At 39.9% G+C, this 17965-nt stretch overlaps 1 long non-coding RNA gene across 2 annotated transcripts in view; it reads right to left on the bottom strand.

The window, feature by feature from the left end:
* LOC144017502 (uncharacterized) overlaps window positions 1-15341 on the bottom strand; it is a 107582-nt gene extending 92241 nt beyond the window's left edge. For both annotated transcript variants that reach the window (XR_013283197.1, XR_013283196.1), the window contains exons 1-2: window positions 15224-15341; window positions 15026-15130 (exon numbers count right to left, since the gene is read on the bottom strand). This is a non-coding gene — a long non-coding RNA (uncharacterized LOC144017502). The remainder of the gene's footprint in view (window positions 1-15025; window positions 15131-15223) is intronic.
* Window positions 15342-17965: the final 2624 nt, after the last annotated feature.

Genomic DNA, 17965 nt, shown 5'->3' with positions numbered 1-17965 from the left:
TTTCTATTGCACGTCACTAGTAGCCTAAAGAGCAGCAAAATAGTGCAAATGTTCCCAACTCATTCAAAGTAGAAGTTAGTATTCAACCCTTCTGTTATGTTGCGGGTCCAATTGACCTGTTTGGAAAATCGAGGAAAAAATAAAAAATAAAAAATAGAAAAGCTTAGGTTGACTTTGCATTGCATTATGTGATTAAACAGTGATTAGAATGGGTCACATTGACCCATGAACCTTGCTAACAAACAACCGGAGAGTTAAGGAACCCAGACGCGCACACACTGTGCTTATATTGCAACAATTTTTGCCATCACTACACAATCCCATCAGGTTCCATTTTAAGAGCTGAGTGCTATATCACACTCCTTCACCCACTCACACCCCCCGCTAGCGAAACAGCGAGCGCGCTGCTTATATAAAAGGATACGCGCGTGTCAATCCCGTGCCTTTTTGTCACTTGTTCATCACTCAAGTTGAAATTGCAGCTCACACGCGCACACACACATCTTTTGTTAAGCATCCTTGTCTGTATACTTGATTTACTCTGCTCATTATTATTCTAGTCCAATTTTACGAGTGATGACCCGCTGCTTTAAATTCACATCAGTGTGATGCGTGGAAACACAGCCAATCAAATAGACACACACACACACACACACGCACGCATCAGGATAAGGACACGTTCCATTGTGGGCAAAGCACGTTGGAAAGCTATAAAGAAAAGATTCACAATCTATAATTTGGCTGATTATCATCCTCAATTGACTTGTTTATTGCACTATTAGTGCTTGTGTGTATTGTGTCATTATATGCAACCTTATTGCCATGTGACAACGTAGCACACTCCATCTAAAGTTTGTGTTTGACTATCATCATAACCAACCTAACATAGATTTCAAACAAAATGTACAATTATCGTTTATTTTATTCTATCTTTGAGTTTCATCATCATAAGCGTTTTGAATATTATGAATAAATTTTACATTTAGTTTTAGAGAATGCAATGCCACCAGCAAGTTTAGTAAGTGATTTAATTTAATTTTAATTTTAATTTCATTTAAAATAGTGTTCCACAGGGCTCTCCTTTGGGGCCCCTACTGTTTTTATTGTATTTTCTTCCCCTTCGACTCCATCTTAAGAAAGTATATTTCCTTTCACTGCAATACAGATGACATTTTCGTTTTTAGCTATACAAATTCCCAACTTTAGCTCCGAAACTGCTTTTCTACAGTAAACTTGTGTCAGTTCGTGCATGAACAAACCGAGGTTGAAACCGAGTCCCTTGGCAGCGTTGATGTACTTGTGAATTCACACCATCAAATAACGCCCCCCGCATGAAAGATGACTTACAATTAGTGACAGGTGTTTTCGCCCTCCGTTCAGGGAATTCAGTGACAGGTTGCAAACTGTTGGAAACATACTCGACGCCGTTTCACACGTGTTGCGTTTGTGTTTGTGTGTCGAGGGAAATGAGCCGGCAGTCAACCTGGGAATGATCTTGTAAATAAAGAAAGTAATATGTGTAAAGATGCAAAGAGATGGCAAGTCTGTGATTGACATAACTTATTCCTCTTTGATGGCATTGAGTGCATTTTATACACAATACGGACAAAAGTTTTGAGGCAACAAGCCATTGCACCTACATGGAGTTTGGCGGTCCTTCTTTGGCAACATTCTTTGCTCTACTATATTGACGAAACATTATCGGATTATCTTGTGGTGTGTTAAAATAAATAGTACATGTCAATAATTGGCCAGTTTTGAACCAGATTCCCTTCTTATAGTTAGTCATCAAAAGACAGATTTGCAGATGATCTCTGGAAGATTATCCTGTGGTGTGTTTACAATGATTTTTCAAACCTAATCTGCTTGGATAATGTGAATCATCAATCTTATAACTGGTTTATGTTCTAATGTGTGTGGTCAACATTAGGGATGTAACGATATCAAAACATCACGATACGATATTATCACGATATGAAGGTCACGATACGATAATTATCACGATATTGTGGGGGCGTTGGCGAGATTTAAAAAAGATCACAATATTGTAAAAAAAAGAGATCTCAGACAACAACAAAAAAGCACAATATTGTGCTTTCGTACACAACAGCAATGCATATAAACCACCTACAATCTCTAATAACAATATTGAGGCACTTACTTGCTAATGCAAGCACACATTGATCGCTTCACAAGCAAATTAGGTTCCCCCCTCATCTGACAATTAACATAGATTTTAAAACAGAAGGCCAAAACATCCCTAATGAAAATTAAATTGCACTAATAAACTAGCCACTAGAGGGTGCTAGAACTGCACAAATGGAAATCAACCTGACAGATGTGTTCCTTTTAAATATTGTGACCATGACGACGACGATATTGTGGCAGTTTTAATATCACAATATCACGATATTGCCCTTATCGTGACATCCCTAGTCAACATTGAGTTGAGGTGGAAATATGTGTGTGTGTGGTATACTGTGTCGATCAATTCCAGTACACCACACACGATAAAAGCAGGAACCTTATTCCCAATCTTGTATTTTGAAAATTAGACATTAACAAATCAGTATGTGTGTTATGTATATTTAGTTTTAGTTAATCACTGTGACACATAACACAAAAAATATTAGACTAAAAAATTGACGTCAGAAGAACCCTGAAAGATTGGCAAAAGGTAAAAAAAAAAAATAGGATACCAGCCTTGAATTGAGGTCCAGTCCTGTCTGAAGGGCCTTCTACTTATTTATTGTCTTCCTTTTCATCCAGCACTGTAAGCCTTCCATCTTTTTACTCCCTCCCTCCTCTTTCTCTCTCGCTGCATGTCTTCCTCCTCACTCTGTCTTTGTATAACTGCACTTCTCACCCTGTGTCAAGTGGAAGAGAGGGGACACCTGGGTGTAAATTGCTCGGCTTGCGGTGGCTGAAGAAAAGCGCAAAGCAATTCCCGACACCATTTCATGGCGGGGTCCGCTTTTGCCGAGGCGCCCCACGGAAGAGACAGAAAAGAGGCGACGCTGCTTAATGGGCAGCCAGTCAGCATGGAGGAGATTAGGAGGGAAAGGAGCGGCCGGAGCCGAAAGAGAGCGACATTATCTCGGCTCGCACTTGACAAGCAGTCGGAGCAGCCAGATTACTGTTATTGCCGCCCATTTTAAACAGTTTCATTCACACTGCGGCTCACAATGTGCAACATAAACAGCTCCGTTTCATATTCCGCGCTAATAATGACTGTGTGTTTAAAGGGAATATACTGTATTACTGAAATTTTACTTTTTCATTGTTTGTATACAAATAGGTGGGAGTGCCTGCCCAGCTATCAAGTGTGAAATTAAAATACTAAGTATTTCTGTGTGTGAGCGGTTCTGCACTTCCACCCCACTTTTCTATAACAGCTCATTTACACAGCAATCCTGGATCCAGACAAACATTTTCTACCCTTGACATGATCATTTAGGCTGGGGAAAGATCCAGAGCCACTTTCTGAAGCATGATCATCCAGAGGCAATGTCTTGTCACATCCCCCCCACGGATGCAGAGCCAAATCCGAAAGTTAAGTAGAGCTCATCGAGATTTGTTTGACGTCCATATTAGCATTAGCTAACAGCGTTAGCTTCTGATATGTGGTGCATATTGGAGTTGCTTGGTGAAGTTGTTGACGTGGTTATAGGGTGACCAGATTTTCACAATTAAAAACCGCGACACTACAATTGATCTGAAAAGCAATGTTCATCTAGAATTATTTATAAGAAATGAAATTGCTTGTCAATCTGGTGACTGGTGCTTGTGTTATTGTTTTTTTTTTTTTTTGTTGTTTTTTTGGCTCATTCTCGATGAAACGTGCCGCCAGAAATCCAGAAATGCTCGGCTCACTTTCGGCCTGACATTTTCCATGATTCGAAGCAGGAAGTAGTTCTAGTCCAGTAACGTGGGGAAAGTAAATACTGTACAGGAATGAAATTAACAGTTAAATTGCTTTTTAATTGGTTGATTGTATGAATCTCTGACAACTGTTTGATTGACAGACACATGGTCCAAACATTCGGCTTGAATATTGTACTTAAAAAAAAAAAAAAAAAAAAAAAACAGGACACCAGATCTACTGTCCTAGCTATATCCTAGATGTGGTCAAAATTAATTTCATCAAGACAAAAACAAACAAACAAACAAAAAAGCCTTGAAATTCTTGTCAGCCCTTCACTGCCGCTAGCTTTTCTTCTCTTGCTTCACTGTCGTCTTCAGCAAGTGACAAGTTGCTCAATTTGGTTGAGAAGCTCTTTTTTTTTAAGGATACTTTAAAGTCTTTAAGCGTTCACCTACAACTTTGATCCATCCTAAATCTTAACCCAGCCGTTACCGACAGACAAAATCTCCCAGTAACAAGCGGACGGCACACAGTGGTCGTTCACAAACGATAGCGCTCTTCCCAAAGCAAATTGGGGTCCTACTTTAACCTTCTCACTCGATCTAATCTTTGAGAAATACCCGGTTGGCAGCGACCAAGCCTTACAGTACATCACCGCGGGGCCTGTTAAATGAGGACAACAGGATTGTAAAGGCGACAGCGTTGTTTATTTACAGCGCCGTCTTCTGGCAGAGTTGTTACGTGGCTCATAACTTCCAGCAGCCACTCACTTAGTCCATTAGGCAAACTGCATCCGTTTTAAAGCTAGCCAAGCAGGCAGACTTTGCACCATAACTCAGCTGGGGCCGAGCTGATCTAACACGGTGCATGACACCCACCGGGGACCCGTCGGAGAGACGGCGAGGTCACAGGGGAGGCAGAGCCTCACCAGATGCTGCCTGACATCTAAACGCCGGTTTGAAAATCACTCATGGAGATTAAAAAGGAAGCGGTAATCGTGTTCATTCTGGAATCGAAACAATCTTGCTGCCCGGTTGGCGTAATTACAAACATCATACAGCATTATGCATTCTCTGTTTCTACTGCAACCGCTCTCCAGGGATATTTGGAATACTTCTAATAGCATTTGAAACATCTTGCTTGTCTGGATCACTTAAAGTCATCCATATTGGCCGAAGATGGAGAGCATGAGGGAAGATGCTTTGGATCTTTTGTCAGGCCCCTTTCATGTATCTTTTTTTATACAATGCGGTTGTTTTCATACCATTCTGTTACTAATTAATATTCTGCCTATGTTAGTCCAAGTCAGAACATCCTGATGACTACATGTACAACTTGACAGCATGTAACTAGCTCTCCAAAAATTTCGGCTGACAAATACCTCTACTTACGAACGGCCCTTCATATTAAAATTTTCAAGTTACGAAACTCCTCAACAGGAAAATATTGCCTCTTGTTACGAAAGAAGTTTCATATACGAAAGGTAAAAATACAGTATGGGCTGTTACTCGCAGCTCCCAGAGTTTCCTGAACGCAACATAATTACAGCTGCTCTGCCATTGGCTATTACCCTAGCATACCGCATGGGTCTATGTGTGTAAATAGATAGATAATAGATATGTGTCTATGTAGCGTCCTCGTCATTCGCCCCTCGGGTCATGAGGTGTTCAGATAGTTTTACGTAAATGTATTAACTAACGTCTGACGCATTTGTGCAAAAAATTCAAACAATTGGTGATTGATAAAGGCTACGTTGCACAGTAAGTTTTTAATTGCGATGAGATGGGCCTTTTTTTTGGAAAACGATGCCTCGCCGTACCTGAAGTTTCGGAATTCGTTGAAAAGAATCACCCAGAAAAAGTGTTCACCAGTCGGGCGATCGCTCACTAAGATGATGTTTGCCTCGGACATTTTCGAAGGACTGTTTGTATAAAAAAAAAAAAAAAAAAAAAAGGCAAACATCTTTGGATCAGTTCTTTACAAAACACCAGACAAAAAAAAAAAAAAAAAAACACTTCTGAGAGAGAACATGAACCAAAGAGGGCAAAAAACAATGAGGACAGCAGTTAAAAAGGTAAATGACCATCATTTTTATTCTTTACCCTATTCTGTTTTTTTACATTATGCACAACTCTCATTTATTGTGCAATAATCTAATGGAAACATGTATTTGTGACATGTTTTGATGCATTTTTATGCTTTCTAAAACATTTATGTCTGAATTTTGGGAGGCTTGGAACGGATTAGGGCATTTACATGGAAAATGTGTCTCGACTTACTAAATTTTCTAGTTAAGAACTTTCTTCCCGAACCAATTAATTTCGTAAGTAGAGGTACCACTGTACTACGCAATACTGATCCACTCCAGTCCTACAGGTGCAGTACAAACTCTGCAAAAGCAAAACAGGCTCTTTTCCCACAGTATCCATCTGCATTTATACTGCTACCCCAATGCAAGTGGACTGTGAAATGGACAGTGAGCAGTAGAAACAAATTTACACCGTTATTTAAAAAGTAAACATTTAATTTATCCAGATCAGCACCGAGTTATAGAATGTTAATATTAAGGGATGCAGTGCTCCTGCTAATACTCACTGGGCGGGTGCATAATCCACAAATTCTCCCTCAAATGTTTTGTGAGTCTATGATGAAGTTCCTCTGCATTAGTCTTTGACATAAATTGCCATTTAGCAGTAACACCAACATGTATTTTATTTTCATATTAGTCCAAATATATTTGTACAAATGTAGTAGTTGTAGTCTGCAAGTACACGAATGCCACTGGACACTACTTAGGAGGAAATACAGCTATAATGATGCCTCACAAGTAGGGATACACGATAATGCTATTTCCAACCGATACCGATAAACCAATAATTTAGAGGTGCCGATGTCGATAACCGATAAGTAAGCCGATAATTGTTTGCAAAATTAATTTGAATACAAATATGCTTTCAAGTGCTACTATAAGTCTAACAAATACATTGAAACATGGTATAAACTTTGCACAATGTTTCATTGTATGTAAAGCACCATGAAGCTGATTTTTATTGATATGAGCCACAAACACATTGATTGATGGATTTCTTTCGTATCTAGTTTATCTGTATGAAATCAAATTGCCGATAATTATCGGCAGATTTCTCTATTATCTGTTTTATCTGTTTGACGTCAAAATGGTCGATAGGGGCCGATAATTATCGGCCACCGATATTATCGTGCATCACTACTCACAAGGTGACATTAATGATATGATCATCTCTTAATGGCACAGATTGAAGTAAAAATGAGCATTAGTTCACCAAAGTAAACCACTGTCCATTGTCCACTACTGTTGACACGCCGGTCGATCTTATTTTGAAAGTTATTTTTAGCAGGACTCATATCACTCAGGCTTAAAGGGATACTTCACTTATTTAGCCCATTATAGCAAGAAAAAGTTAATATTTTGTCAATAATTAATTTGATACTTTCATTATTTTTTATGTACAATTGGTACCTTTAAAGACACATTTTGCAACTTGCTGTCGACTGAAAATAACATCACAATGGCTCATGTAACCAATCACAGCTCACCTGTTTTCTAGGTTTGGTCATGTGACATTCACAAGCTGAGCAGTGATTGGTTACCTGAGCCCTTGTGATGTCATTTTCAGTCGACAGCAAGTTGCAAATGTGTTTTTAAAGGTACTAATTGTACGTGAAAACTAATGAAAATATCACATTTATTATAGGCAAAATATTAATGTTTGACTGCCAAAAATGGCTAAATAAGTAAAATATCCCTTTAAGGCTTGCGGCTCAACCCGTACTCTGCAGCCTTCCTTGCAGGACTCAGACAAAGACAAACAACTTCTTCTCTCAAGTAATGGAATCATCCAAGCCTCTCTCGCCAATCTTGACCTCTCACTCGCGCTCTCTCCCGCTCGTCTGATAATGTCTCTCGCTCTGCCATCTTCCCGGAGTCATCGACTGCACTAAGTTGTTGTCCTCGCCGCTCTTGTCGCCCCACTTATCTCCTTCTCCCGTCCTCCCTTGAACCTCTCCATCACTGTCAGCCCGGCGCTCTACTTCGCTGGACGGTGGCCATTGACACCACGTATACGCACACGCGCGCACACGCACGCATGCAAGAGCACGCACGCTTTTCGTTGTATTCACACGCACGCACAAAAAACATTTGTCTTTCTCTTGCAGTCTCTCTCATTCAAAATATACACATCACTGTGTCTCTCTGTCAATGTCGTGGAACGACTCGACTCACTTTGGGGTGCCCAAACTCATCCATCACGGCGTGTTGCTACATTAGTAACTTTCTGGCCTTATCAAGTTTTTCTACTTGGTACATGGTGACAGTAGTCGCTACTTAAATATGTCCGCGGACCTCATGTTTCGATCCACACCCTCGATCGAATCCCCAAATTTAAATTTGGAGTTTTTATTTTGAAATTTGGGCAAAAACAAAATATAGAAAATAAGAATAAACTGAGCTTGGTTTAAAGTTGGGACAGTTTGAATCAGTGAAACGTTGAAATTAGAAGTAGATACAAGATTTTCATTTTGGGCTTTTATTTGGAAATTTTGGGGAAGAAATCAGTAAGAATGAGGTGAACAGTTTAAAGTGTTATAATCGGTCCAAAAATGTGGAAATTATAGGTAAAACCACCAAAATATATATTATGGGCTTTTATTTTGAAATGTTGAAAAAATAAATTGTAAAAGGAATGCGCTGAACAGTTTAAAATTGGAGCAGTTTGAAAAGGTTTCACAGTATGGAAATTAGAGGTAAAAAGCCGAAATTTTTCATTTTGAGCTTTATCTCAAAATTCCAGCCCCCACCCCCAATAATTATTTTTGACACCAAGATAAAGATGGGAAAAGACATCGGGGACGAGCCTGAAAATGGACCGGCCGTTCAGGAAAATAATGAAATTCCTGAATGCCACCCCTGGTAACGCTGTTAGTGGTACTGCTTGCTCCACAACATGTGTTTTAAAAATATAAGAATGACTTGGGCTGCTCGATTATGAAGAAAATATTAATCGTGATTAATTTGGTAATAACTGAAATCACGATTAAGACAATCTTTTTTTTTTTTTTTTTTGGTACAAAACAAGAAAATGTTTATACATGTAAAAAAATATTAAGATAAATAAATTCCTTTGAAACAGTTCCTTTTGGACCAAACAAGATTTATAACATTATTTTAAAAATAAGGAAGGTTCAAATATATAATTTAAACAACTCAAAATGAGTATTAATAATCTTTTGTCTTTGTTTACAATTATGCAATAATTTAAACTAATTGAATTCAGATTAATTGCACAGCCTAAAGGATGATTATGCATTCAATGATTTGATTTCTGCAACGGCACAGAAGGTTTAATGCCTGCTATTGTGCTCTTCATAAATGAAATATGTCCGACGTGCACGTGCATATCTGCTGAGCTCAGAATCTGTCCAAATGCACCCTGATCAAATTCATCAAAATGGCGTTAGATTACCTACGCCAGTATTTAGACGTGGTCTAAGCAGGCGTAACTTTACAGCGACTGTCTGTCCATAAATAACACAAATATCTGTCTGTGAATTGATGTACACAGCCGATGCAACATCACACTCAACACAACATAAAGCAAAGTGTCAGGCCATTGATATACACACATAATGCAAACATCTGTTAGTTTCTTCGCATACATACTTGATAGAAACATCTGTCCCTTCACATTAACCAATGTCACTCTCAGTATCTCATCTGGTGAAAGTGTCAAAACATCACTGCCGTACAAAAATGATCAACTCAACATGCCTCGGCCTCTGCGGGCTCTCATAAGTTGCGCAATTAACCATGCATTACGCGTGTTAGCCTTTTATTTACGACTAACAAGCGGTTAACGAACGGTGATTTCCTCCATGACCGAGCGCGTTGTCGGCTCTCAAAGGAAATTCGTCTGAGTTACAGCAAGTTGATGGCGGTATTTCATAAAGAGTCGGCTGCGCCAGGCGCAATAACGCTGATTTAAGTCGCTGTCGGGAGCAGCCAGCGCTCCGCACTGCAACGGCGTATCGCTTTATCACACTCCGCATCCATCTCCCAACACCAAACAAGCTGCAGAATAAGCACAATAGAAGTTAAGTGGTGCTAACGTTAAAGAGATGTTGATTTGTTGCCCGTCTGGCAGTTTGTGTCGAGGGAAGTCATAATAGATGAACAGGAAAAGGAAACGGAAGATGGAGACGGGAATAAATACAGTGCAGTGAAGGAAGACGGTGTGAAAAAATCTGCAACAGGATTGGAGACCGCATGGGCGTGCTTTTGAGAGTTCAACAGCAAAAGAAGAATACTCTGAGGTTAACAGCGTAAAAGATTATTTGTGTTCAAATGAAGGTGAAGGGATGTGAGGACAAGAACTTGTTTTGGAAAGTCACACTTTCTGACAACTGTATAAACAAACATGTACTATATGTACACCCTTGTCTTTTTTTTTTCTTTTTTTTTTTTGACAGGTCAATACCTTGCCTACGTCTCACCAATTGACATTGGAGCAGTGTTGCAAAATTGTCACCTGGCAAGAAGTTTTTCTGTCCCATATAGAACCGCACATTCCCAACCAGATGTTGGACAAAAAAAATATTTTTGATATGGACAAAATGCATGCTCTTAATATATTTCATTTTTCATAATACATCTATTATCCTAAACTATTAACTATTAAGGGTTTGAGGCAAACAACAAAAATACTGTGATTTTATTTTCCATTGCATACAAAAATTACCATTAGAGGATGTCACAAAACATTTAAGTGCAAGAATTCATTTTGTGCATTTTTTTTTCCCCACAAAAATCAACTCACTCACAATTTTTTATAATTGAGGTACTATATTGTTCTGCATATCGTTCCAAATTCACAAAAAAAAAAATAAATATTAGGCCTACTTACATTGTAGTGTAGGGCAGTATAAGACCCAGTGTAAGTAAAACGAAGCAATGTCCGCCATCTAGTGGTGAATGTTGAAATTGCAACTTAAAACTACAGTTGCTGCATAGTCACAGATCAGAATATGCAAATTTGCATGTTAGAAAACATTTTGGGGGTTTAGATAGATAGATAGATAGATAGATAGATAGATAGATAGATAGATAGATAGATAGATAGATAGATACTGTAGTGTGTATTTGTTTTTGTACAGGACCCCCTGACCGCCCATTTAACCCGATTTTGTTATTAAAAATGGATATTGGATGTATTATCAATGTTTCCGTGTTTTTTGCAGATTTATTTTGTAAGGCACTGTTCGCAATACATAGATTAATTAATTAAAATTTAAAACCTTTTTTTTTTTTTTTTTTAAATCAAAGGTGAATGAGAGTGTGGTTGTGGGGGCTGCAATTGAACTCAGTATCAACAAAAGCCTGATTCACCAAAGTCTTCGGACACTTTACCCGTACCGGCGTCATGTTGCTGAACATCATGATATTACTGCTTGAAGTCTTTGAACTACCGTAATCATAAACCACAAACACTCCAAAACGTTCTGAGAGACAGGATGAGGCACGCAGAGACTGCAAATGAGAGGGAAGAACATCACAGAAATGATTGTCGTTATTTCAATTATCATTAGCGTGTGTTGCAGCCGTCTCATTAAGGTGGATCCTATCATGGTGTTAATTGTGGAGGATGTCGGGCGGCAGCTTGCGGGGGGGCCGCGATGGCTGACTCCTGCCTGCACTCAAGCTGGCAAATTTCTGCCTTGTGAAAGACGAGTGAACTCCTGCACCACTGGCCGTGAAATGAATCTTGGATGACTTTATTTACAGTACTACTCTACTAAAGATTTTAATTGAAAGGGAAAAAAGTCCTTACTGTCACTTATTCACTGATTTTTTTTTTTTTTTTGTTCTCCATGCAGCGGGGATGTTTTAACTCATTGACTGCCAAACCTTATCCAAACAAACAACCCTGACAGTGCCAGCCGATTTTCACTCATATTTCAAAGCAAACACAATATTGGACGGTATGAAAACATAATCATGGTGGATACCATATGAAAGATTGGATTCCATTCTTTTATGAGAAAAAAAAAGTATGTTTCTACCTTATTCCGTTCTTTAGTAAGCACCATTTGAAAATGGGCCATTTGAGTAGCGTAAGCGAAAATACAAAAAAATAGAGAAAACAAGCTTTTTGTGAAAATATTTTTTTTGCACAACAGTGACTTTGATACGAATATTTTTTATTTAGTGACACTCTGTGAATTACATTTAATGTGACAAAGACTTTGAGCATTCATGTCATCCTTGAAAACGTTCGATTGCATCAGATTCGTCATGTTTCATTGTAATTCCATACACCATTGAAAAGAGGATACAATGCTGCCATCTGCTGGCCATAGTTAGTGGTTGTTTTTGATTTCACAACCCCAATGACAAGGCAGAGCTGCACAGGACGTTGCACTGCCCAATGAGAAAAAAAAAAGAAACAAAAAACATACTAAACGTCAATTAACGTTTATGGTGGAATTCATTAAGATTTTAGAATACGTTATTAGCCGTTTTTGGCAATCAAAGAGTTAAAGTGCCCGATGTTGAGTCTGTAACCTAACGTATACTTGGTTCGGTTTTTTTGTTTGTTAGTTTGTTTGTTTTTTATGGAAGCAGCTAAAACAAGGCAAACAGGATTCAAGGAAGAATGTACCTCATCTGAAAAATTCATATGAAACATATTTTGTGGCTTAGTGGAGGACACTTCTTCTTCATCTTCTTCCCTGTCAAGCCCGCACAGAAGCATCAAGGTTCCGTCTGATGAAGGTCTAATAAACCATAATCAGCATCTGGGCCCATTTGCAGGCAGCTATACCACATGGTCTCCAAGGCATTTATATGAGGATGTTGTTCGGTATCATTCTAATTCCATCAATCCTTTTTTTCAGGCATGAAGATCAGCAAGTAAAGATCCCAGTGCAACCTCCCCCAGGGACTACAACATAGCTTAAATGGTGAACGTTTCTATCAGAAGAGGCTGTAAACGCTGAGGCGACTCTCGCTGAGGGAGCTGGAGATGTTGCTGCTTTGCCTCTGGCTTGCACTGAGAGATGCTCGTCTTCATTATTATTAATATGTACCAAAAGGGGTGGGTGGGGGGGGGGGGCATTTTTTCACCCAACATTTTAATTGACTTTCATTTCCCTCTCATTGCTGTGCGTCATTTGTGGAGATGTTCAGAAAATGCCAAGGCCTTTTTCAAAAACTGAAATATTTCTTTTTTTTTTATCGTGAGAGATTTTTCAAGGATATTACAAATATATAGGTTGTTTTTTTTCCATACAAGAATCTGATTAACAATACTGAGTAGTTTTAAATACATATTTCAAAATTTCAAGGCATACGTAAAATGTTGTGTAAAATGTTGCCCTTCCAAGAACCACTGTATTTATTTATGCAAAAACAATTTAGCTAGTATAATTACGCTTGTAATCATTTGGAAACCATGTATCACCAAAATGTGTTTTCTGACAAGAAAAGTCAACTTTGGGGGGAAAACTACAATATTATTGAAAAATTAATAGAGTTGTACTGCATACACAGAAATAGTGACCAAATGACGAACAATCGGGCAAGTTTGATGACGGTTGAGTGTGAGGGCAGAGAGAGAGCTGATTGGCCAACACAGATGGAGGGGCGGGGCTAAATACATCTATTACTCTGTCTATTAGAGTCATACTGATCGGGGCGGAAATGCTTATTTGCAATTCAAATGCCACAAAGTCAAGTATAAATTCTAAAATCATTAATGATGTATTTAATATTGAATTCTATTTTTGCATCATTCTTAACTCACTCAATGCCAAAAACATGTAAACACGGGTTTTAATACTTTATCCTTCACTCCCAAAAACGTGTTTACACGTTTGTTTGTTTGTTTTTTTGTTTTTTGTTTTTTTTAATGCAAGAGCATACAGAAGGTTTTGATGCAGCTTCTGACATGGAGAGGTGGCTTAAAGCAATGGTAAACGGCCAGCAGGGGGCAGCAGAGTATAAGAGATCAACCAGGACCTTGTTGCAACAAATTCTCCTATTATCCCCTCGCCGCTTCTCCGTCTTTATTACAGGAAGATCGAAACATATTGTGACAACAGGTTGTTTGTAAGATAAAGCCAAAGCGCGGCAAACATCAAATGTAAAGTTGACGACTGCAGCCCTGCGTATGTTTGCCTTCATATCACATTCTCGCTCGTAACCTCGAAGAGGCGCGATGACGATGATTTCACTGATTAGGACACTTTCGTTCACTCTTGAACTGCGAGGACGCTGCAGTGCAGTACAACAGGGTGAGGACGTGATCACGTGAATTGGCGACCGCCCTCGCGAAGCAAACGGACGCTTGGCAATGAGTCGCCATTACAAGAGCCCTCTCCTGTAGCTTCATCAGCCGTCTGATTACAAGGAGCGCGCCGGTGACAAAACATCAACACTGATTGGCCATTTTATCGCGCACAAGTGATTTGATTGTCCACTAGTGACAAATGAATGCAAATGCAAACAAACAAACGCGTCTCCTCATGCGTCAATTTGATCTCATGAGAATTTAGTATCAACTCTTAGCGAGTTGGAACTGAATCATACGTACAGTTTCATACCGCCACCTTTTCCGATTAGCCCCCAAGTATTGTGATTCACTTTTCTGAAAAGTTTTGCGGGAATGGCTGCCTCCTGCATTGTGCGTTACAAGCATTCATCAAGGGCAACGCGAGTGAGACGTGACCTCGTGACAGTGCTGGCGGAATAGAAAACAAGCAGTCGAGGCGAAACCGCACGTCTCCTCCATTACGCCAATCCGAGCGCAATCAAGTGAATCTCAGGCGGCGGTGGACGAGTGGGCGACACTAAATACGACAACACATCTAATTAAGTCCTCAGGTTCCCAGTTTTTTTTTTTTATTGTGGCGAGGCTGCTGGACTAATTAAAGCCTCCAGTATGAGTTTGTTTGATCGCTTTTATTAGTCAGAGGGTAGTTTGTATTAGCTTCCTGCTTCACGGTCACGGATATTGCATTACTCTTTTAATGCACCGTGTAATAATGATGCATTAAAGTTGCACACAAATGTAACTCTTATTCACTTTTAGCAGTGAGAAAACACAAGAAAAACGTCAACAATACCTGCAGAAGAAAAAGATAAGGCGGGAAGCGGGGAGCAGGAGACGTCAGGGAGGGCTTGTTTGTAGAGGGGGGGCTCGAAGCTCTAGTGTGTTCTTTGGCGGCGTCCTGCTGTAGCAAAACAGGAGCAGAGGCCAAGCTGAGCAACAACAAAACAGCGAAAGCGTGCGATGCACCAGCAGAAAAAGACGGGAGCATCACCAGTTGAGACCCCGACGCTCCACTTGTCAGTCAAAGCTTGGAAAGCGAGTCTTCGCCGAGAGCGGCGTGTCAAAGCGTGTTAATGATTTGCTGCATCACTGCTTGCTTGCAAGCCGACTGACAGCAGGCCGGAGCAGAGGGGGGGGGGACATAAACAGTGGAATAAAACAGCCTGTCATCCGTGGATATTAAACACTCAACTATGCAACTTTAATCCAATTATAGTGGAAGCTCAAAAGTCAGACGCAATTTTGTGATGCTGGTTAAACGGGCAAAACATTCTAATTGTCAATTACTGTAAAATCTGTATTTAAAACAAAACAAAAAAAAATCCTAATTGTGGGGGGTATTTTCACATTGTTGAGATCACTCTGATAATAAAATATAGCTCCAAAATGCAAATTGGGGACTGTTTTAGACACAAGTACTGTTTTTAAAGAGTGGTTTTGGGAGGGCGTATTCACTGGATTTTACACAATTTCCAATGAATAGAAAATTAATTATCGCATATAAAATACCTCAATTATCTGTATAGGCAAAGTTTAAGTCATATTTTCACATTGTTAATTGTCATTAAGGTTGCAAAGGGAGGACGAAATTTGTGGCAAATTAATTTCAATAGGAAATTAGTTGTTGAATTTTGGAAATTTTCCAATTAGAACCTTCCAAGGGTGTGAAACGGAAATTTACTGTACTTTATTGGAAAGGTATGATAATCAATCATAAACCTGTTGGCTTGTGAGGCAATTTACTCTGAAAAATAGAAAGCTCTCCTTTCCCATATGTGAGGGCATAAACCTAACCCCTAAACCTCAAACAGACACACGATCTGGGTTTGAAGGCAGTCTTCAAGTGCACATCCGTGAGTGGAGATCTTTCAGTTCCTTTTACTGTAAATGCGGTTCCAGTGTACTGTCACTTGTGCTCATTTGAATTCCTCTAACCGAAACGGCGGCACCTGCTATATCAGTAATACTATATTCAAATTTTGTACAAATAAAGGCCTCCCGCCTATACCCACCTTCACCTCTTTGCATTTGAGTCAATCAACTAAAACAGTATTTAAACTCCCCGATGATTTCCGCTAATTGCACAAATATTTGCAGCCACTTGCAACAGGTTGACTTTGATACGCTCTAATCGTTACTTAGCAAGAATTTGGCAGAGCCCGTTAGCCCAAGTGCCCCCTTTACGCTGAGAAGCTAATTAGTAAAAGAGGAGCAGCTGCGCAGGCAAGTGGCTGATAATGAGGGGAGACGACGGCACATCAACAAGGGTGATCAACGTGGGGCGGGGTCTCCGAGCTGCCGAGGCTTGATTTGAATGTGCTCGACAAATATGTCTATCAGAGGCAAAGCATGCTGCGAAATAGTGTGTGTTGTAATGCGGGGTGGGGTTGGACGTGGGGGCTCGGTTGTGGGTACCTTTCAATGTGAAAACTGAGTGTCAAAATACGGGACCCTGCTCGTTGCACCGTAAACTTGGACTTGAACTTTTAACTCGGAAAAGTCCGACTTCCGCCATCCCCGAATGCAGCATTAATCTCTTGTCTCCCCTTTGTCTGTGTCGATCCATTGTTTTCCCCCTGTCATGCTGCCACTGTTTTGCTGTGTCGTCCCCTCGCCCGACATCTTGCTTCGCATGCCTTCTTGGAGTTTGCTACGGTTTTTGCTTCCAGCCCGTACCTCGTTTGCCTGCTTGTTTTTGTTTGATTAAAATCCCTTTTTGACATCAACTCTGCCTCCTCACCCTGCTTGCTCGCGTTTGGGTCCTCAATCGCACTCCAAACCTGACACCAACATAGATAAGAGCAGGAACGTGCAGGTGTGGGTGCCAAACATAATATTTTCAATTTTCCGACTGCTCGGAAAATGTTGTCGACAAGGTGGCGAAGTTGAGGTGATATACAAACCTATCCTCAAAAATTGAGTGAATCTGGAGAAATCTCTGCACATAAGCGGTAAAGCCGAAGACTGGGGCAGCACTACATTAAAAACAAGTCAAGTCGTCTTTATTTATATAGACAGGCATTATTGTGTAAAGAATATTTCCACATCGACTCAGGAACACCTCAAAAAAAATTTCGTCTTTACATCTACAAATGCAAGTTAAAACCCTCTACCATGCAATGCGAAAGCCATATATTAACAACACCCAGAAACGCTGCCAGCTTCTCTGAGCCTGAGCTCATCTATGTGAGAAGTGTGCTGTGGTCTGACGAGTCCACATTTCAATCATGGATGTCGCATCTTACCAAAGAGGAAAATGACCACCCGGATTGTTATCAGTATTTGTGATGGTATTGTGATGTATTAGGACCCGTGGCAAGGGTAACTTGCACATCTGTGAAGGCCTCGTTAATGCTAAAAGATGCATACAGGTTTTGGAGCAACATATCGCCATCCAAGCATCGTCTTTTACAGGGATATTGGTAGTAAAATAGTTTGAGTATTGCCAGCAGTCCAGACCTGTCTCCCATTGAAAATGTGCGGCACATTATGATGCGCAAAAACAACAAACGGAGACCCCTACTTCTCAAGCCAAATCCTAAAATGAAAGCACAAAAAACGATTTTATCACTTAGCGGAATGTTGTTTTATGTATGACCAACAAGTGTACAAATTACAAATCGATGGGAGGGTAGAAATGCAGCTTAGCAGCTCGGTGAAGGATAACCAAGTATGTTAGTAGGACCTTAAAAGACAGATTGTGACTGAAATCCGTCATGTAAAGACATTTGGG

Source organism: Festucalex cinctus, chromosome 4 (genome assembly GCF_051991245.1).
Source record: "Festucalex cinctus isolate MCC-2025b chromosome 4, RoL_Fcin_1.0, whole genome shotgun sequence".
Taxonomy (NCBI): Eukaryota; Metazoa; Chordata; class Actinopteri; order Syngnathiformes; family Syngnathidae; genus Festucalex; species Festucalex cinctus.
The sequence above is the reverse complement of the archived record's forward strand: the minus strand, read 5'-3'. Positions and strand labels throughout refer to the sequence as shown.